General features: G+C 38.6%; 1 pseudogene; it reads right to left on the bottom strand.

The window, feature by feature from the left end:
* Positions 1–11,278: 11,278 nt before the first annotated feature.
* On the bottom strand, positions 11,279–11,614 carry LOC112840088 (cAMP-regulated phosphoprotein 19 pseudogene; annotated as a pseudogene).
* Positions 11,615–20,839: the final 9,225 nt, after the last annotated feature.

Here is a 20,839-nt window from a genome sequence, read left to right as displayed (position 1 = left end):
AAAGCTCTAAGCATGCATTTCGATGAGTGGAGATTTTATATTTTCACGTAGTTCAATCTATTAAACCTCTCCCATACAGTTTGTGCTTAGTTTTTGAAATACCAAGAACCATTTTGGCAATATTTCAACAGCTTTACCTATATGACACAATGTATTTTATATACATATATACAAATATGTTAAAATAATAAATATGACTAAATTATACAGCTGTAACTGGTTTAAATATTGTAATTAAAATTGTACAATTAAAATAAGCATGGCAGCCAATGGTTTAAAAAAAAGTTTCACTTTGGTATTTATTTAGCTTTTGAGCTACTGAAATCAATGGCCAGAGTGAAGCAATGATCTGATGCTTGTGGGTGGCAACCTTGGAGAATCTCAGCCTCTTCCTCCATCCCACCCTATTTTTGTCTTTCATAGCAGATATTTATCTCAATTTGAGATTATATTATTTTCTTTATAATCATAATCTTAAAAAGCTTAAAATAGTACTAAATTTCACATGGAATAAAACATATTCTCAGCATCTTACCATTCTTAGTGGTTTCTACTTTAGCCTTAAATATAATTATGTAAACTCTTATCTAGACTGTTGTTTTAACTTAGTGCTGTCTAAAAATAATGCAAAAGGGAAAATATAGAGCCCAAATTAACCATAACTACCTCTGCTTTCTGAGGAAGGCAGAGCAATTCATATCAGCGAAGAAAGAAATCTCTCTATGGCTCTTTTCTCCTAACATACACTGGTGGAAGAGAGAGAAGGGTTCGAGAAATTCCAGTTTGGCAGAGCCTTTGGATATTCAAATAGAGTCCCAGCGTAGTTCTTCAGAGGAAGGGCCAGAGATTTGGGGCTGGAGGACAGAGAAGAAGAAAGAGGGGAAGAGAGGGCTAAGTAGTTTGGCAGAAGGCTGGAGCCTGAGCTGGTAAATATGTTCAAGGAACTTTTTAAGGAAAAAGATTGGAGATTCGAGATGCCTCCACTCTCCCTGGTAATTCAGATCTTTGTTATAATCTGCTTTATATACACATGCTTTGTGTGAACAATGCTTTTGAGGAAAGGAAATCTGTTTTATGTGATGCAAGGTGTAACGGGGACAGCATGTGTGGGATAGTGAGATGATCCTTCTATTGAACCAGCTCAGCTGTGAAAGATGATATGCACAAATAGGAGCTGGGTGGTTTTGTGCTCCTCAAAGACATTGAGAAGGATGTGTGCCTTCACTCACCCTCAGCAAGGGGCTCAGGCAACGTTATTAGGATCTCCTGTCATCTGAGTGATACAAACTAAGGAAAAGAACAGGCAGCATATAATGGTCACTTGTTCTTTGCAATTCTGAAGTCCAGGCAATATTATTAGGATCTCCTGTCATCTGAGTGATACAAACTAAGGAAAAGAACAGGAAGCATATAGCAATCACTTGTCCTTTGCAATTCTGAAGTCCAGCCAGGCACATATCTACAGGGGGCAACAAATATTTCCCTGGTCATTATTTGTTTGAAGCTCTTGAATTTATCCTCTGTGATCTTGGCTCTACACTTTTGTTTTTTCTTTTCATTAGAAGATGTTCTCTCAACCTGCTTCTTGCCCATAAAACAGTGGGGGCCTAGAGAGCTCTATTCATTTTGAACTGTCTCTATGCCTTTTAGTTAAAGCTTATGGTACTTTAGTAAGTATTTATCTTAAAAATGTTCCAGGTTCCCTGTGAATGTTACTGGGTATCACACCATAGCAAAAACAAACAAACAACAACAAAAAACTATATCCATATTTTTTTTTTCTAAAATGGGCTTCTCTTTGGCCCACAGGCAAGGCTGTTGTGGGAAAATAGGCCCTTAATATTCTTAGAAAGTGTCTAGATGGGAGAGTCTACTAGATGCCGCCTTTAGTCTTATAGAGGTTTTAACCAGGGATTTTTAGCCAAACCCTTGATTTAATCTTTACTCTAGGCCCATTTCTTACTTTGATAATGTTTTGCTGGCCTGAATGGCTGTCCTCGGTTTTCTATATTTCTTCTTTATCCCGCCTAAAAACTAAACAGTTCCTTGTTCAGTTAATCTCTCTCTTCCTGTATTTTATCAATGTGGCTGAGAGAAGCCAATTGTATTCTCAGTATTTTGCCTGGAAATCTCCTTATCCACATCAGCAAATTCAGAGCCATTGACTGGAGGCCTAAGAGGTGAGAAAGAGTGATGAAACCAAACAGTTCTGGAGCTGGGGCAGTTGTACATCAACCGGACAGGTGATACCCTCATTTGCTCAAATCAGTGAGTTCATTAGCTGCATCTCCTAGCTTCCATGATCCCACAGGTGATAGTGTGGCCAAAAAATTCTACCACTCTGTAACATAGCTTACTCTTTTTTTTGAGCTTCCAAGGGCAATTTTCTCACTGTTATTCCAGGTTGATCAGACAGCTTCCTCAACGAACTTTCTCTTGCCGCCCAGTATCAGAAACAATGATGGGGGTTTTAGATTTTTGTTATAGCAGCAACCCACTTCCAGATACCAATTCCGTTTCGGATATCTGTTGTTATTGCTGTGTAACAAACCAGCCTAGCATTTAGTAGCTTAAGTCAATGTCCATTTTATTGCTCACAATTTTGTGAGTCAGGAATCTGGGCAAGGGTTAGTGGGGAACAGTTCATCTCAGCTTTGGTTTGGTCAGGTGGGGCAGATAAGTTTGGAAAATCCATGCTGTCTGCCAGTTGGTGCTGGCTGTCAGTTTGGGCACCTTGTCTCTCCTCTGTTTGACCTCTTATCATTCAGGCCCATCTCATTCCAGGTGGCCTCTCCAACAGGGTAGCCTGGACTTGTCTACATAGCAGCTGGCACCCGAGGGCAGAAACGGCAACTGCAAGATGTCATAAGACAAAGAAATCACAGTTACCATTTGCAATGAATTTTATTGGTCAGAGAAAGTCACAGGGCCAGTCCAGATTCGGGGAAAGAGGAAAGAGACTTTATTTCTTTGTTGGCAAAGTCGCAATTCAGAAAGGCATACAGGATGGGATGGATTGGTGTGACCATCTTTGGAAACAACCTACCTCACAGATAGAAGCAAAACAATCATGAATCCACATACTCTCTGAGGCCACTGTATTTCATAATCCAACAATAAACCTGATGTTCAATTACCCTTAGCAATCTGGCTTATTAAGCCAAGTGAGGTCAGAAGGGAGGTAAGACGTTAAGCAGCCGACACGGACTGCTTTTACAATATTCCTATATGTACTTGTTCGAACATTTCGAGAGACAAACCACCTGAGAAGGTGATCTGTTCCCTTGTTGAATGGCTCTAAATTCTAGAGAAGTTTTCCATTTGCAAAGGTGAAGCTGCCTTTCTGGACTCCTCCCATGGTCAGTTATCTGCCCCCTGGAGCCACTCACAGGAAACCTACCCCCTTCCAAGTATGGCCGACCATATTCAGATTTAGATATTTTAAGATTTTAGATTTAGACATTTTAAGATAGTCTTCTTGACTCAACTTCAAAGACTCCACCAATGTGTTTACTTGTCTATCCCAAATCATGATTTCCAGAAACACGTGTTTATGTGTATAACATATAACTCATAGAATGAATTTTGCTCAGTATGATATGTTTAAGAAGAGCATGTAAGAGATTATAGAAAATTTTAAAATATCTGACAATGCAAGTAAACAAGCCGTTTACTGAAAGTGGATTAAACCTTTGCCTGGCTTAATTATTCGGTTTGATCTTAGGGATATCCAGTGCTTGACATTTGTCTTGTCACAACTTTTTCATAACTGATTTGCTGTTTACCAAAATAATTATCTAAATGTGGCATCTTCTATAGCTGGTATTCAGTAGAGGGTGCAAGTGGCTGAGTAGTAATACACAAATTCTAAGAAAAGCTGAAGGCAAAGTTTGTTGTTATAACTGATAAAAAAAACAGCCCAGATACAACAAAGTTGGTTTGATGCCTTGTGTGCCAAAATGAAAAATACGGAGCATGTATGACTGGCTGGAGAATCATTTCTCTCTGTGGATGGTGCTTAAGTAAGAAGGTGCCTCAAACCCAAAATTAGAATGAAACTTTTACTAGTTAGGGCAGGTGGCTATAAAAAGATAAGAATAATGAAAAACTACAACCAACAAGTAGAACAAGAACTTAATCACAGCCTTGTTGACCCACAACAAGGGGTCATGTCTGATATGCCTTAGTCATGTCTTATCTTATTAAGACAACAACCCCAAATTTTCCTGACAACAGTTTTTTTTTTTTTTTGGTACCAATATTTTGGGTTTGTTTGTTTGTTTTTTGCCTCTGAGTACCAGCCCCCTAATAAAATCAGAAAGCTTTCAAATGTGTGCTTCAAATCTGTTTATTTTATAAATAGAAATATATTTGGGGATATATGAAAGGAACAAAGTATTTATTTCACCACACAGTAAAGGACTTTAAAAATAGTCATTGTTGTATAATGGTTTTTAAAGCATTAAAGTGGGACAGTTGCTTTGAATTTATGAAGACTAACACATATATAATTAATGGCTTTCCTCTTCTATTTGTATTGTGCTTGCTTAGATTTGTTTAGGCTTAGTGAAAAGGCTATATAGAGGGGAAAAAAACAGTGTGCATAAGTAATAATAAAGATATAATGGGGACTATTAGAGAATCAAAAATAGTCCTCTGTATACAATGAGCTTGAAGATAGTTCCAGATATTTCTCTACATTCACCTTTCATCATTAGTGCATAAGTGATGTGAGACGATATTTTTCTTTTTTTTAAAGATTTTATTTATTTATTTGACAGAGGGACAGACAGCGAGAGAAGGAACACAAGCAGGGGGAGCAGGAGAGGGAGAAGCAGGCTTCCCTTGGAGCAGGGAGCCCGATGCGGGGCTCGATCCCAGGACCCTGGGACCATGACCTGAGCCGAAGGCAGCCGCTTAACGACTGAGCCACCCAGGCACCCCAAGAAGATCTTTAAAATTGGATAAACCAAATGTGTCCTGGTTGAACATAAAAAGTGAGAAAACACAATTTTCCTAAATACATAACAGAGGATAGAAGATGGTCAGAATTACAGAAATCTTTCTAAAAATTGATTCTGAAAACAGTGGTGATGGTTGTATAACAACGTGAATATACTAAATGCCTCTGAATTATATACTTTAAAATAGTTAAAATGGTAAGTTTTGTTTTATGTATTTTACCATAATTTTAAAAATGCCCCTTCAAAATAAAACCCATAATACACCTAAATATGCCTAAAAACCTCCTTGGGTAGGACCCTAAAATCTAGCAGATTTTAGGCAGAAAGGAAAAAGGATAATCCCACATTGAATTGGCTGGGATTGCCCATCCTTTTCTTTGTTGACAACCTGCAAAATGTTTGCTAACTTCTGGGCAAGTGTGAGTTCAGTTGGCACAAGCAACAAAGAAGTGATGTGCACTTGGGCCCAGGTGGACTTGTTCTCAGGGTATCTTTGGAAATTTAATTGGTCTAAGTTCACTGTTGAACCAGTTGCAGACAGGAGCAGGCAAGTTCCAGGGCTACTGATGCTCAGAGTGTCCAGAGAGTCAGCTGATTGTAAACGAAACTGGCACAAGTGGCCCTTTATATGAGTCCCTGCTGGTCACACAGAAAGACAATCCCCCATTCATTTGTTCCTTAGGATGTTTGTGGTCTTGGGGCCTTTTGGACTTTTGTTGCTGCAGATGACAGAAAATAGGAATGGGTGAATCTGATCATAGGATTTTCTTTAGGAAAAAGGTCAGGTTAAAAATAAAATAACAACAGCATCAAATGGGAAAGATAGACAACATCAGGCAGTGAGCAAATAATTCCAGCTTTTATCTTAAAATGTAGGTTGACCTAGCATAACTCCAGGCCTGGTGACAGACTCTATTATACGATCACAGACTGTGATAGGAATAACTGAGATCACCTGATATTCTGGCTTTCTCATAATTACCAGACACCTCAGTTGACGTTGTTGGAACCCAGGTTGGGTAGGAACACGATGGTTCTTTGGTAGAGAAGTTTCTACGTTCACCACAACGGGGAAGTGCAAATAGGAAGGGTTTATATCATTGGGGGTTGGGATGCTAAGCAGTTGTGCCACTAGGGGGCGACAGTCTAACTACAAGAAGCTATCACAAGACTGTCTGGGGTATTCTCTAAAGCACTGTCTGATGGACTCTGAAAAACAAACTGAGGGTTCTAGAGGGGAGGGGGGTGGGAGGATGGGTTAGCCTGGTGATGGGTATTAAAGAGGGCACATTCGGGGCGCCTGGGTGGCTCAGTTGGTTAAGCGACTGCCTTCAGCTCAGGTCATGATCCTGGAGTCCTGGGATCGAGTCCCACATCGGGCTTCCTGCTCAGCAGGAAGTCTGCTTCTCCCTCTGACCCTCTTCCCTCTCGTGCTCTCTCTCTCTCATTCTCTCTCTCTCTGAAATAAATAAAATATTTAAAAAAAAAATAAAGAGGGCACATTCTGCATGGAGCACTGGGTGTTATGCACAAACAATGAATCATGGAACACTGCATCAAAAACTAAAACAAAACAAAACAAATGTAGTTAAGTGTGTACCTGTATATACAAATCTATACACTTTTCTTGTAAATCATTAAACAATATCCAAACATGAGTATTTTCGTGCAAATAAAGTAAAAGACTGTTTCAGGATCGTTTCAAAAAAAAAAAGCACTGTGTCTCAAACTTTAATGTACGGATAGATTAAGTGAGGAGCCTGTCAAAATACAGTCTTTGATTCCGTAGGTTGTACATTCCTAACAAGCTTCTAGGTGATGCTCATGCTGTTGGTCTGAGGATCACACTTCATGTAGAAAGACTCTAAAAAACTTAGGGCCAACTAGGGGGAGACTAGCATGATTCCAGTTGGATCTAGTATTTCTACTAATAGATTGAAAGTTTAAAAATCTAACTTTTGATCTAAAGAATTCATTACAAACATGAAATTCTAACTTTAACAAAGTGCTCTGAAATCATTCATTCATATGTCTTAGGCTAGAGCTAGTGGATTTGAGCTGGAAGAAGGATGACTTCCAAGAGGGTGTTCAGAAATGTATAGAGGGTGTTATTGGTTGCTATGAAAACATAGAAACGCTACTGTGATTTAGTGCTTGTAGGCCCAAGACTCTCATCGTCTGGTAATATGTAAGAGAGTTCTGAACAAAGAATTATCCCATCCAAAATGCCAAGAGAGCCCCCATTAAGATATCTGACCAACACTAGTGGAGACAAATGCTGCACCCATTATCCAAAACCTCAGCCAATTAGTTCTTTGAACATATTTTAAAATGCAGAGCCTGGAACAGTACACCCTACCCATGTGCTTTAGCTCATCTTTTTAGAGTTTTGGCTGCCTTTAGGATTTTCCAGTGGGAAGTGAGGCCTTTCTGTCTAGTGTTTCACATGCAGTACCATAGTTTGATAAAGTCATGGCCATTCTCACAACAGAGAATGAACCCAACAGGAAAGACTTACAGAGCCTGGATTCATCAACATTCTGTGTGAAAAATCAGAAAAAGGAACTTCCAGGGTCCCCCTTGAGGTGATAACACTCTGCTGCTGACGGTGCTCACCTTCCTCCAAACATGGGGCCATGACCATTGTGCCTAACTCCAAACACAAATGCTTCCAATGCTTCAGGGTCTATCAAATTCCCACCAAATTCTTCTGCAAAAGGGAGAGTCCCACAGTCCTAGATTTGTTGGCCATGAAAAGCTTTTCTAAGGTTCAAAACAGATTCTGACTTCTGATCCCAACAGATATAGTTGAACATTATCATGAGTGTATTAGAAATTCTTGTGGTAACTTAGTATGGCAAAAAAAAATACAGATATGAGAAATAAAATAGGGAAATAAAGACGTGACCTAGGGCAGTATTCAGAAAGAAAAGAAGGAAAACCCGAATCAACTTAACATGGTAGAAAGGAGGCCTTCACAACTGTTATTTCAGAGACTAATTAAAAAAAAGATGAAATAATAGATACTGCAATAAACATATTCAATACAGTATAAGGAAAAAATTGTATAGCTTTTTGAGCTTCCATATAAAGTTCAAGAGATGGGCAACTTCTGAAAGGATTTGGAAGGGTCAATCTGATTCCGTCTGGGAAAAACTTTCTTCATCCTGGCTTGGTCTTGGGTATTGCTAGATAGACAGGAAATGTGTCTTGCACCCCAGGGGAGCAGTTTCTGTGCCAAGATGCCAAGTCCCCCATGACCACACTGCAATGACCTGAAGGAGATACTCTGTCACTGATCACTGCATTCTAAGAACTCTCAGATCAGTAAACGTTGACCCGATAAAAAATTAATTATGTAAGTAAAATAATGTGCACATAACACCCCTAATAATCTGTACACATGAAAACGTTTAGTCTTTCAAGTGTTATTAAACAACAATAACAGCAACAACAACAATTCTTATGGGGCACCTGGGTGGCTCATTTGGTTAAGCGTCCAACTCTTGATCCCAGCTCAGGTCTTGGTCTCAGAGTGGTAAGTTCAAGCCCTGCACTGGGCTCCACCCTGGTGCGGAGCCTACTTAAAAAAATAATTCCCTAACACAGGCTCCCTGGAATGCTGGAAAGCTGGCTGATTTTCAGGGCCCTGGGCACTGGCCCGGGATGAGAACTGGCTGCACTGAGGCCAACTTCACTTCAAGAACTAGGAGCTCTCCATTTTGGTGAATGCTCTCTTAAAACTAACAGGGGACATTCTTCTGAAATGGTGCCATGAACCCCACTGCATGAGCCTTAACAAGAATTTGACAGTATTTCCTTTGCAGGACAAGCTTTTACTGGCAGCTGTGAGCCCTGGAAGGAACTTCGGGTCAGGAGAAAGGCCTGCATAGAAGGTTGTGTCTGCTTTGCTCTGCTTCGTGGTTCACTTCTGTTAAGTTCTGTACCTGGGTTACAGCAGGTGTGTGCGTGCGCGTGTGTGTGTGTGTGAATGTGTGCGCTCGCATGTCCTTCCTGTCAACCTGTAAGCTACCTGAGATGATACAGGCCACAGTTTGGAAGTGCACAGGACATGTCATTTCTTATTTTGTTTACGTAATTTCTTGCCTCCTTTCAATACTTCCCATTTCTTGCAGGGAAACAAAACAAACAAACCAACAGAACCCAACTAAAAGTCCCATCGAGTGTAAACCTTAGATGCACACGATACTTTTAACCATCCTGTGGGTACTTCTCAGCCTTCCAGTTTCCTTCTGACCAGGTATTCTCATCTGCTGTGGTCTTCCGCTAGGTCCTGGTGATACCTGATGGGCTGCCTGATTGCTGGGCTCCCTGCTGGCTTCTGAGCTGAGGTCTGAGCTGGTAGATTTGTGGTGCGACCTGCAACCTCCTCAAGAGCCATTCCCATGGGGCATAGTCCCCAAGGCCCTGCTTCGCCTCCATCTCACTTTTCCTCCATCTAAGAGCCCATAGGGCCCTCCATGCAACCCCTTTGTGCCCTGTGCAGCCTGGCCTCATCCCACCACCATTGACTCAGGGCCAGCCCTGTGGATCTCAGTTCAGGGCCCTGCTGGGATTGGAAAACTCCCTGGCTGACCACTCTGCTCAGTACTCCTAAGTAGGCTGGACCATCTCATGTTGGTTCAAAGGGCCCCACTTGGCTGCTTCCTGCAGAGCCCACGCATTCTGCATCCCTTCCTGCTGGATCTTCATGAAGCAGGCTCAGCACCTACATCAGGTTGACCATTTGGCCAGACCCTTCTTGCTCTTCTTCTATCACCCTCCTTCAGAGGGAAGGAGGTAGACTTTCTTTTGCATCTCCTCTCTGAGAGCCTTTTTCTGCCAGACTGAACAAAGTCCCAATGCTCAGTAGAGACAGATGGTAAGACTCTCTTCTCTCTTCACTTTAGGAGATGGTTTAAGCTGCAAGTCAGGTGTAGGCCATTTGAATGGCAGGCAAAAAAAAAAAAAAAAAAAAAATCAACCAAATCCACAAAGCCTGGATTTCAAGCCTAGTATCTTGCCAAAGAGGGCACATACCTGGCAATAAGCCTTTTGACTCTCCTTCAAGGTGTGAGAAGTTCGAATGGAATATGGCTTAAGGGTAAAATGCATTGGTTTTATATTTGTAGAATACTGTGTTTCATTACAAATGCTTTATAGGGTCTTGCAGGAGAAAACAAGACCAAGCAACAAAGAAATATTCAGATTTTTCTGAATTCAGCATCTATAATTCAGCACCTATAATGGACAAAGAGAACCATTTCCTGAAGAAAAGACTTTCCATCACAAATTAGGTAGTAATCATATTTTGACTATCATCTGTATGTTTGACTCTGCACAGTTAGAATGTTGGTTGCCACTTGTACATGCATTTGGGTTTGCCAGTAATTCTCCTGTTCTCTTTTCAACCTACCACTACTAATTTATGTTGACCCTCAAAAAAGAAAATGAGGACTTGAATGTCAGGGCATGTGACTTGCATTCTAGGACATATTGTAACTTCCAGAGCACTGACTCAGCAATCTAATGGTTTAGGCTTCATACTCCTGACAGCTGTTTATTTCTTTCAATGTAATTTCAGAGGAAAATATCCAGAAGGGATTTGCTGCCCTAGATCTATCAGAAAACATATTTTAAGATTTTCTGTAGTTTTATAATACAAAAATTGAACACTAAACAATCATATCATAAAAGGGTTATAATTTCAGCAGCAGTTTATCTAAAATCAGGCAGAAAGGTATTTAAAGCACACACCTGAAACTTTGCAGAGATTTAATGAGATAATGCATGGGAACCATAGAAGCTAAGAAATGTTTCCAATACCATGTGGAGGCAATCAGGGAATAATAGAATTTGAAAGAAACTTCAAGATTATCTGGCTCAGATCTCTGTTTTCCATACCTAGAAAAGTTTACTTGACTTTTGGTAGAATAAGTAGGGCTGCTCAAAGATCAGAAAGCCTTGGGATCACAGTCAGTGACTGCAAAAGGAAACCGTATAGACATATATAAAGGAATATTATGTAACCATGAAAAAGAATGAAAGCTTGCCATTTGCAACAACATGAATAGATCTTTTTCTTTTTTTTCTTTCTTCCTTCCTTTCTCTCTTCCTCTCTCTCTTCCCCTCTCCCTCCCTCCCTCCCCCTTCCATCCATTCTCTTTCTCCCTCCCTTCTTTTTCTCTCTCTCTTCCCCTTCCTTCCTTCCTTCCTTCCTTCCTTCCCTCCTTCCTTCCTTCCTTCCTTCCTTCCTTCCTTCCTTCTTTCCTTTCTTTTTCTTTCTTTCTTCTTTCTTTCCAGTTTAGCTCTTTTAATCAGCCAGCCAGCTTGCTAGCAACAAGGGACGGTTTCTGTTGAGGAAGGTCCTATGGAGCGGGAATGTGGTCACCAGTGACCTCTGTCTTATCCAGAGCTGCAGTAGAAAGTTGCTTTTTCATTTTTGCTTTAGCCTTGTTGTAATTCCCAGAATCAAAATAGTTTTGCCTGTTCTGCAATTGTCTCCTTAAGAAATCTGAACCTCCAGGCTTTTGCCCAGATGGGGATTTTGCTTGTAATTTTGCTTCTTCGGCTTTCTCTGGACTAGTCACTTTATCTTTTATCTCCTTCTGCTTCTCCACGGAGGCTGCCTCAGGGACGTCTGTGGACATACATCTCCCTCTTACCCCACTTCTCCGGCTCTGCCAACATGGATGGATCTTGAAGGCTTTATGTTAAATAGGTCAGGCCGATAAAGATAAATATTCTATGATCTCACTTGTATGTGGAATCTAAAACAAAGCAAAAAAAAAAAAAAAACCTAAAAACAAACTACTAGATGCAGAGAACAGACTGGGCGTTGCCAGAGGTGGATGGTGTGAGGTGAGTGAAATGGGTGAAGGTGGCCAAAAGATACAAACTTCCTCTTATAAAATAAGTCATGGGGGTGTCATGTGCAGCATGGGGACTATAGTTAATAACACTGCATTGCATATTTGAAAATTGCTAATAGAGTAGATCTTAAAAGTTCTCATCACAAGAAAAAAATTTGTAACTCTGTGTGGTAAGATGTTAACTAGACTTATTGTGGTGATCATTTTGTAATGTATACAAATATTGAATTATTATAGTACACCTGAAATGAATATAATGTTCTATGTCAACTATACCTCAATTAAAATAAACCCCAATTCTTAATTCCTTTTTTTAAAGATTTTATTTATTTATTTCAGAGAAAGAGAGATGAGAGATAGAGAGCACGAGAGGGAAGAGGGTCAGAGGGAGAAGCAGACTCCCCGCTGAGCAGGGAGCCCGATGTGGGACTCGATCCTGGGACTTCAGGATCATGACCCGAGCTGAAGGCAGTCGCTTAACCAACTGAGCCACCCAGGCACCCTCTTAATTCCTGATATATAGGAAAGCAATTGGCTGAAAACTCATATATTACACTGATGCCCTGCAATCTTCCTACAATCACTAGTTTGTTCTAGGAATTTGTTTTGTTGTTGTTGTTAATTAATTGAGGTTTTCCTACATAAATAATCATGTCATCTGTAAACAAAGACAATTTTATTTCTTCCTTTCCAATCTGCATACTTTCTATTTTTCTTTTTTATCTTATTGCATCAGTGGGGGCTTCCAGTATGATGTTGAATAGGAGTGGGAAGAGGGGACATTTATGGTTTTTTCCCCTATCCTGGGGGGAAAAGCATCTAGTTTCTCACCATGGAGTATTATGTAGAATTTTTATAGATATTCTTTATCAGTTTGAGGAAGTTCCCGTCATTCCTAGTTTGCTGAGAATTTTTATCTTGAATGGATGTTGGATTTTGTCAAATGCTTCTTCTGCATCTATTGATATGATCATGTTTTTTTCTTCTTTAGCCTGTTGATGTGATAGATTACATTAATTGATTTTCAAATACTGAACCAGTACTGTATTCTGGAATAAATGCCAGTTGATCATGGTATATAATTCTTTCTATACATTGTTGAATTTGACTTGCTAATTTTTTAAATTATTTTTGCATGTATGTTCATGAGGGATGTTGATCTCTAATTTTACATCCTCAAAATATTTTTGTCTAGCTTTGGTATTAACGTCATGCTGGTTTCATAGAATGAGTTAGGAAGTGTTCTCTTTGCTTTGATTTTCTCAATAGATTATAGAGTATTGATATCACTTCTTACTTAAATGATTAATAGAACTTACCCATGAAACCATCTGAGTTGGATGCTTTCTGTTTTGAAGTTTATTTATGCATTCAACTTCTTGAATAGATGTAGAACTATTCAGATATCTATTTCTCATTGTGTGAGTTTTGGTAGATTTTGTCTTTCAAGGAGTAGGTCCATTTCAACTAAGTTGTCAAATATCTGAGCATAATATTCTTTTTTATTTGAGTATAACTAACATACAGTGATAAATTAGTTTCAGGTGTACAATATAGTGATTCAACAATTCTATAAATTTCTCTGTGTTCATCAAGATAGGTGTACTCTTTTTTTTTAAAGATTTTATTTATTTATTTGAGAGAGAATGAGAGATGTAGAGCACGAGGGGGAAGAGGGTCAGAGGGAGAAGCAGACTCCCTGACGAGCAGGGAGCCCGATGCGGGACTCGATCCCAGGACTCCAGGATCATGACCTGAGCCGAAGGCAGTCGCTTAACCAAGTGAGCCACCCAGGTGCCCAAGATAGGTGTACTCTTAATCCCTGTATCTATTTCACCCATCCCTCTACTCACCTCCCTTCTGGTAACCCCCAGTTTGTTCTCTGTATTGAAGAGCCTATATTTTTGTTCGTCTTTTTTTCTCCAGTTAATGGATAAAGAAGATGTGTGCATGTATCCATTCATCTATCAATGGGCACTTGGGTTGCTTCCGTATTTTGGCTATTATAATAATGCTGCAATAAACATAGGGGTGCATATATCTTTTTGAATTAGCGTTTTCATTTTCTTTGGGTAAATACCCAGTATGGAATTACTGGGTCATATGGTAATTCTATTTAAAAAATTTGTAGGCCCCTCCATACTGTTTTTCACAGTGGCTGCACCAATTTACATTCCCATCAATAGTGCATGAGGGTTCCTTTTGTCCACATTATCACTAATTCCTGTTATTTCCTGTCTTTTTGATTCTAGCCATTCTAACAGGCGTATGGTGATATCTCATTGTGGTTTTGATTTGTTTGTATTTTTCTGTTAATTACTGATGTTGAGCATTTTTTTCATGTATCTATTGGCTATCTCTTTGTCTCCTTTGGACAAATGTCCATTCAGATCCTTTGCCCACTTTGATTGGATTATTTGGTGTGTGTGTGTGTGTGTGTGTGTGTGTGTGTGTGTGTATTGAGTTACGTAAGGTGCATAGGTTCTTTATATATTTTGGATATTAAACCCTTATCAGATATACCACTTGCAAATATCATCCAGGTTGCCTTTCCCCTCTTACCTACTTTAAAGTGTACAGTTCAGCAATTCTAAGTATATTTGCACTGTGGTGAAACAAATACTCAGAAATTTTCATTTTGCCAATCTGAATCCTTTGATGCACAAAGTTGAAGTTTGATGTGGTCCCATTTGTCTATTTTTGCTTTGGTTGCCTGTGCTTTTGTTGTTGTATCCAAGAAATCATTGCCAAACCCAGTGCCATGAAGTTTTCCCTATGTCTTTTTCTAGAAATTTTATAGTTTTATGTCTTACATTTAAGTCTTTAATCCATTTTGAGTTAACTTTTGTATGTGGTGTAATATTGTGACTTATAATAAATATATATTTGGTTTTCATCTCCTTTCCTAACAGGAAGCTACTAAAATCCTTGGCAATTCCTAAGTGGTAAGAGTGATAAAGGTGAATGGTGCATCTTTTGTTTTTTATAAAAAACCCCTTTCAACCACACCTGAGCTTCTGTTAATGAGATGATTTTTAGAAAGCCTCTAAAGATGGGACGGGTACTGTTTGCCAGGGGAACCAACCCTGTGATCAGAGGATTAGAACTGTCAGCCCTATCTCTTGACCTCCAAGGAAGGGAAAGGGATTAGAGATTAACTTAATCAACCATGGCCAAATGATTTAATCAATCATGTCTATGTAATAGAGCCTCCATAAAAATTCTAACTGAAGGGGTTTGGAGAGCTTCCGGGTTGGTGAACACATGGACGTAGGTACTAGAAGTGTAGTGTGCCTGGAGAGGGCATGGAAGCTCCACGACCCTCCCCACATACCAGTCCTATGCATCTATTCCAACGGGCTGTTCCTGAGTTGTATCCTTTATAATAAACTGGTGAATATAAGCAAGTGTTACCCTGAGTTCTGTGAGCCGCTCTAGCCAATTACTGAATCTGAGAAGGGGATCATGGGAAACTTCAATTTATAGCCAGTTAGTCAGAAGCACAGGTGACAACTTGGAGTTGTGACTGGTGTATGAGGTATGAGACTGAGCCCTTAACTTGTGGGGTCTGTGCTAACTACAGGCAGTTAGTGCCAGAACTGAGGTAAGTTGTAGGACACCAATCAATCAGCATCTGCTGAGAACTGGAGAATTGGCTGGTGTGGGAAAACCAATACATTGGGTGGCTGGCCAGAAGTGTTGTGGGTGAGAATAGTTGAGTAAAAAAACAAAGGGATGTTTTAACCGTGTAAGATAAGGGTTCATTCTTTTGCATATGGATATCCAGTTTTCCAACACCATTTGTTGAAGAGATTATCCTTTCCCCATGAAGTGGTCTTGGCACTCTTGTTGAGGATCTTGATGAACATATATGTAAAGGTATATTTCTGGGATTTCTATTCTATTTTAGAGGTCTTTTTGTCTGTCTTTATGCCAATAACACGCTATTCTGATTACTATACCTTTGTACTACATTTGGAAATCAGGAAGTGGGACTCCTCCAACTTTTTCCTTCTTTTTTTCAAAATTGTTTTGGCTATTCAGGATCCCTTGAGATTCCATATGAATTTTAAGATAAAATTTTCTATTTCTGCAAAAAAAAAATGCCACGGGATTTAGATAGGGGTTGCATTGAATCTGTAGATCATTTTGGATAGTAGGGACATCTTAACAACATTAAGTCTTCCAATCCATGAACATAGGATGTCTTTCTATTTATGCCCACTCCATTTTGTGTCTCCTTTAATTTTTTTCAGCAATGCTTTGTAATTTTCAGTGTATAAGTCTTTCGCCTCAGGTTTATTCCTAAATATTTTATTCTTTTCAGTGCTATTGTAATTGAATTGTTGAATTCATTTATTAGTTCTATCAGGTTTGTTTATTTGTTTGTTTTTTGTTGGAGTGTAGGGTTTTCTACATATAAAATCATGTCATCTTTAAACATAGATAATTTTCTTCTCTTCCAATTTGAATGCCTTTTATTTTTTCCCTTGCCTCATTGCTCTAGCTAGGATTTTCAATAGTATGTTCAATAGATGTGGCAAAAGCTCTGCTTAGAGGAACAGCTTTCCATCTTTCACCATTGATTATGATGTTAGCTATAGGATTTTCATAAATGGCCTTTATTATATTGAGGTAGTTTCTTTCTATTCTTCATTTATTGAGCATTTTTTTTATCATGAAAAGGTGTTAAATTTTGTCAAATGTTTTTTCTGCATCAATTGAGATGATCATGTGTTTTCTGTCCTTTCTGTTAATGTGGAGTGTTACATTGATTTTCATATGTTGAACCATCCTTGCCTTCCAGGAATAAACCCATTTGGTTATTGTGTATAATCCTCTTAATGTGCTGGTGAATTTCGCTTGCTAGTATTTTTAAAAAATATTACTTATTTATTTATTTGAGAGAGAGAGACAGAGATAGCAAGGGAGAGCATGATCGGGGAGGAGAGGGAGAAGCAGACCCCCCCACTGAGCAGGGAGCCTGATGTGGGGCTTGATCCCAGGAACCCAGGATCAAGCTGAAGGCAGATGCCCAACCGAATGAGCCACCCAGGTGCCCCATTTTGCTAGCATTTTTAATGAAGATCTTTGCATCAGTATTTATTAAGGACATTGCTTTGTAGTGTTCTTGTAGTGCCTTTATCTGGCTTGGTATAGGGCAATGTGAGCCTTATAGAATGAGTTACAAAGTTTTTTCCCCTTTTCAAATTCTTGGAAGAGTTTCAGGAGGATTGGTGTTAATTCTTTCTTAACTGTTTGGTAGAATTCTTCAGTGAACTTATCTGGTCAAGGGCTTTTTCTTTGCTGTGAAGTTTTTGGTTACTAATTTAACTCCTGACCAGATACTGTTCAAATTTCTTATTTCTTCATGATTCATTCTTTTTGTGAGTTGTGTGATTTTAGGGATTTATACATTTCTTCTAGGCTATCCAATTTGTTGGCATAGAATTTTTCATAGTATTCTTTGATAATCCTTTTAATTCCTGTGACATCAGTTTTCATGTCTCTTCTTTCATTTCTGATTTAAGTTTTTTTTTTTAGCCTTTCTTTCTTCTTAATCTAGCTAAGTGTTTGTCAATTTTGTTGATAAAAAAACCAACCCTTAGTTTCATTGATTTTTTTTTTTTTTGCTATTGTTTTCTGTTCTCTATTTTGCTTATCCCTGCTGTGATCTTTCCTACTGCTACTTTTGGGCTTAGTTTGTCCTTTTTATAGTTATTTTATGTGCAACGTTAGGTTATTTATCTGAGATCTTTCTTCTTTTTTATTTTTATTTTTTTATTTTTGAGAAAGAGAGAGAGAGAGAGCAAGCACGTGCAAGTGGGGGGAGCAGAGGGAGAGGGAGAGAGAATGTTAAGCAGGCTCCATGTCCAACAGGGAACCTGGCAGTGCTCAATCTCATGACCCTGAGATCATGACCTGAGCCGAAATCAAGAGTCAGATGCTTAATCAACTGAGCCATCCAGGTGCCCTGCTTCTTCTTTTTTAATATAAACATTTTGGCACTTCCTTCTTCATATTGCTTTTGCTGCATCCCTTAAGTTTTAGTATGTTGTATTTTCATTTTCATTTGTCTCAAGATATTTTCTAATTTCCCTTGCGACTTTTTCTTTGACCCATTAGTTGTTTAAGAGTGTGCTGTTTAATTTCCACATATTTGTGGATTTTCCAGTTTCCCCTGTGTTATTGGCTTCTAGTTTCATTAGATTATGATTGGAAAAGATACTTGGTATGATTTCAGTCTTCTTGAATTTGTTAGGACTTGTTTTGAGACCTAACTTCATATTAGTATATCCACCCCTGCTCTCTTTTGGTTATCATTTCTCACATTTTTGGTGCTTTCTTTTTAGGTACGTTTACATTAAGAATTGTTATGTCTTTTGGATAATTGACTCATTTATCATTTTGATCCCTTTTACCTCTGAAAATTTTCCTTGCTGTCCAGTCTGTTTCATGTGAAATTAACATAGCTACTCCAGCTTTCTTAGTGTTAGCATGGTATGTTTTTCTCCATTCTTTTACTTACCTATTTTTTATTTTGGTAAAATATACATAACATAAAACTTGCCATTTTAAATGTACAATTCAGTGGCATTAAATACATTCACAATGTGCAACCATCACCACTGTTTCCAGAAATATTTCATTACAGAAACATTGATCACAGAAGCTCTGTACCCATTAAACAATAACTTCTCATTATTCTTTCCCATCAACCCCTAATAATCTTTTTTACACTTTTTGTCTTTGTGAATTTGCCTATTCTAGGTATTTCAATGTTATGGATTCAATTTTTATGTTCCCTCAAAATTTATATGTTAAATCCTACCTCCCAGGGTGATGATATTAGGAGGGAGAGACTTTGGGAGGTGATCAGGATTAGATAAGATCATACAGGTGGAGCCTGCATGAATGAGATTAATGCCCTTATGAGAGTCATGAGAGAACTTGCTTACCCTTCTCTGCTCTCTACCACATGAAGATACAATGAGAAGTCAGAAGTCTGCAACCTGGAAGATGGCTCTTATCAGAAACCAACCATGCTGGCACCCTGACCTCAGACTTTCCAGTCTCCAAAATGTGAAGGCTGAAAAATACATTTCCCTTGTTTATAAGCCACCTAGTTTATGGTATTTTGTTATAGCAGCCAGACCTAACTGAGACACTTACATAAGTGGAATCATACAGTATTTGCCCTCTTCTGTCTGGCTTATTTCACTTAGGAAGTTTTCCGTGTTGTACCATGTATCAGAATTTCATTCCTTTTAGAGGCTGAATAATATTCCATTGTATGTATTTATCACATTAAAAAAATCCATTTGTCTGTTGATAGACGTTTGGGTTTTTCTATGTTTTGGCTATTGTGAATAATGCTATGAATATTGGTATACAAATATCTGTTTGAGTTCCTGCTTTCAATTCTTTTAGGTATATACTTAGAAGTGGAATTGCTGGATCAAATGGTAATTATATATTTAATTATTTGAGGAATGCCATACTGTTTTGCACATGGCAGCACCATTGAACATTCCTCCTGACAATGCACAAGGGTTCTAATTTCTCCACACCTTCTCCTGCCTTTTTTTCTTTTTAAGATTTTATTTATTTGTTTTGTCAGAGAGAAAGAGAGAGAGATCACAAGCAGTGGGAATGACAGGCAGAGGGAGAAACAGGTTCCTCACAGGGCAAGGAGCTGGATGCCGGACTCGATCCCAGGACCCTGGGATCATGACCTGAGCCAAAGGCAGACGCTTAACTGACTGAGCCACTCAGGCACCCTTTTTTTTTTTGTTTTTTGTTTTTTTTTAAATAATAGCCATTCCAATGAGTGTGAAATGGTATCTTACTGTAGTTTTGATTTACATCCCTTTAATGACTAGTGATTTGAGCATCATTTTACAAAAAGCTTATTGGCCATTTGTATATCTTCTTTGGAGAAATGTCTATTCAAATCCTTTGGCCACTTTTAAATTGGATTGTTTATTTGTTGTTGAGTTTTAGGAGCTCTCCATATATTCTGGATATTATTCTCTTATCAGATAAGTGATTTGAAAATATTTTCTCCCATATTGAGTATCGTCTTTCCAGTCTCCTGATAGCATCATTTGATGCATAAAGTTGTTTTTTTTTTAAGATTTTATTTATTTATTTGACAGAGAGAGACACAGCGAGAGAAGGAACACAAGCAGGGGAGTAGGAGAGGGAGAAGCAGGCTTCCCCATGGAGCAGGGAGCCCGATGTGAGGCTCGATCCCAGGACTGAGCCGAAGGCAGACGCTTAACGACTGAACCACCCAGGTGCCCCGATGCACAAAGTTTTATATTTTGATGTAGTCTAATTTATTTATATATTTTTTTGTTGCTTATGCTTTTGGTGCCATATCCAAGAAATCTTTGTCAAATCCAATTTCATGAAGATTTTCTCCTATGTTTTCTTCTAAGAGTTTTATAGTTTTAGGTCTTTGATCCTTTTAAGTTGATTTTTGTGTATGGTGTAAGGTAAGGGTTCAGCTTCATTGTTTTGCATGAGGAATAACAGTTTTTCAGCACCATTTGTTGATCCATCCCTTTTTTTTAAATCCATCTGTGTCTTTATATTTAAAGTGGTTTCCTTATAAGAAACATAGAGCCGAGTCTTCTTTTTTTTTTTTACCTACTGTAATACTCTCTGTCTTTCAACTGTTCTCTTTAGATCATTTGCATATAAAGTGATTATTGACATAGTTGGATCAATACGTATCATACTTATAACTGCTTTCTATTCATTACCCTTGTTCTTTTTTTTTGTTTTTCTTGTGTTTTGTTGTGTGTGTGTGTGTTGTATTCCACACATTTTCTGCCTTCTCTGGCTTAATCAAGCAATTTATATCATTCTATTTTCTTTCTTTCCTTAGCATATCAATTATACTTCTTTAAAAACATTTTTCAATGGTTAATCCTAGAGTTCACCATCCACATTTGCAATTAATCTAAGTCCACTTTCAAATAACACTACTACTTC

The sequence above is a fragment of the Callorhinus ursinus genome, unplaced genomic scaffold (genome assembly GCF_003265705.2).
Source record: "Callorhinus ursinus isolate GAN/ISIS: 27379988/994484 unplaced genomic scaffold, GSC_fseal_2.0 scaffold47, whole genome shotgun sequence".
NCBI classification, from domain to species: Eukaryota; Metazoa; Chordata; class Mammalia; order Carnivora; family Otariidae; genus Callorhinus; species Callorhinus ursinus.
Note: the sequence above shows the minus strand (reverse complement) of the source record. Positions and strands in the feature narration are given on the sequence as shown.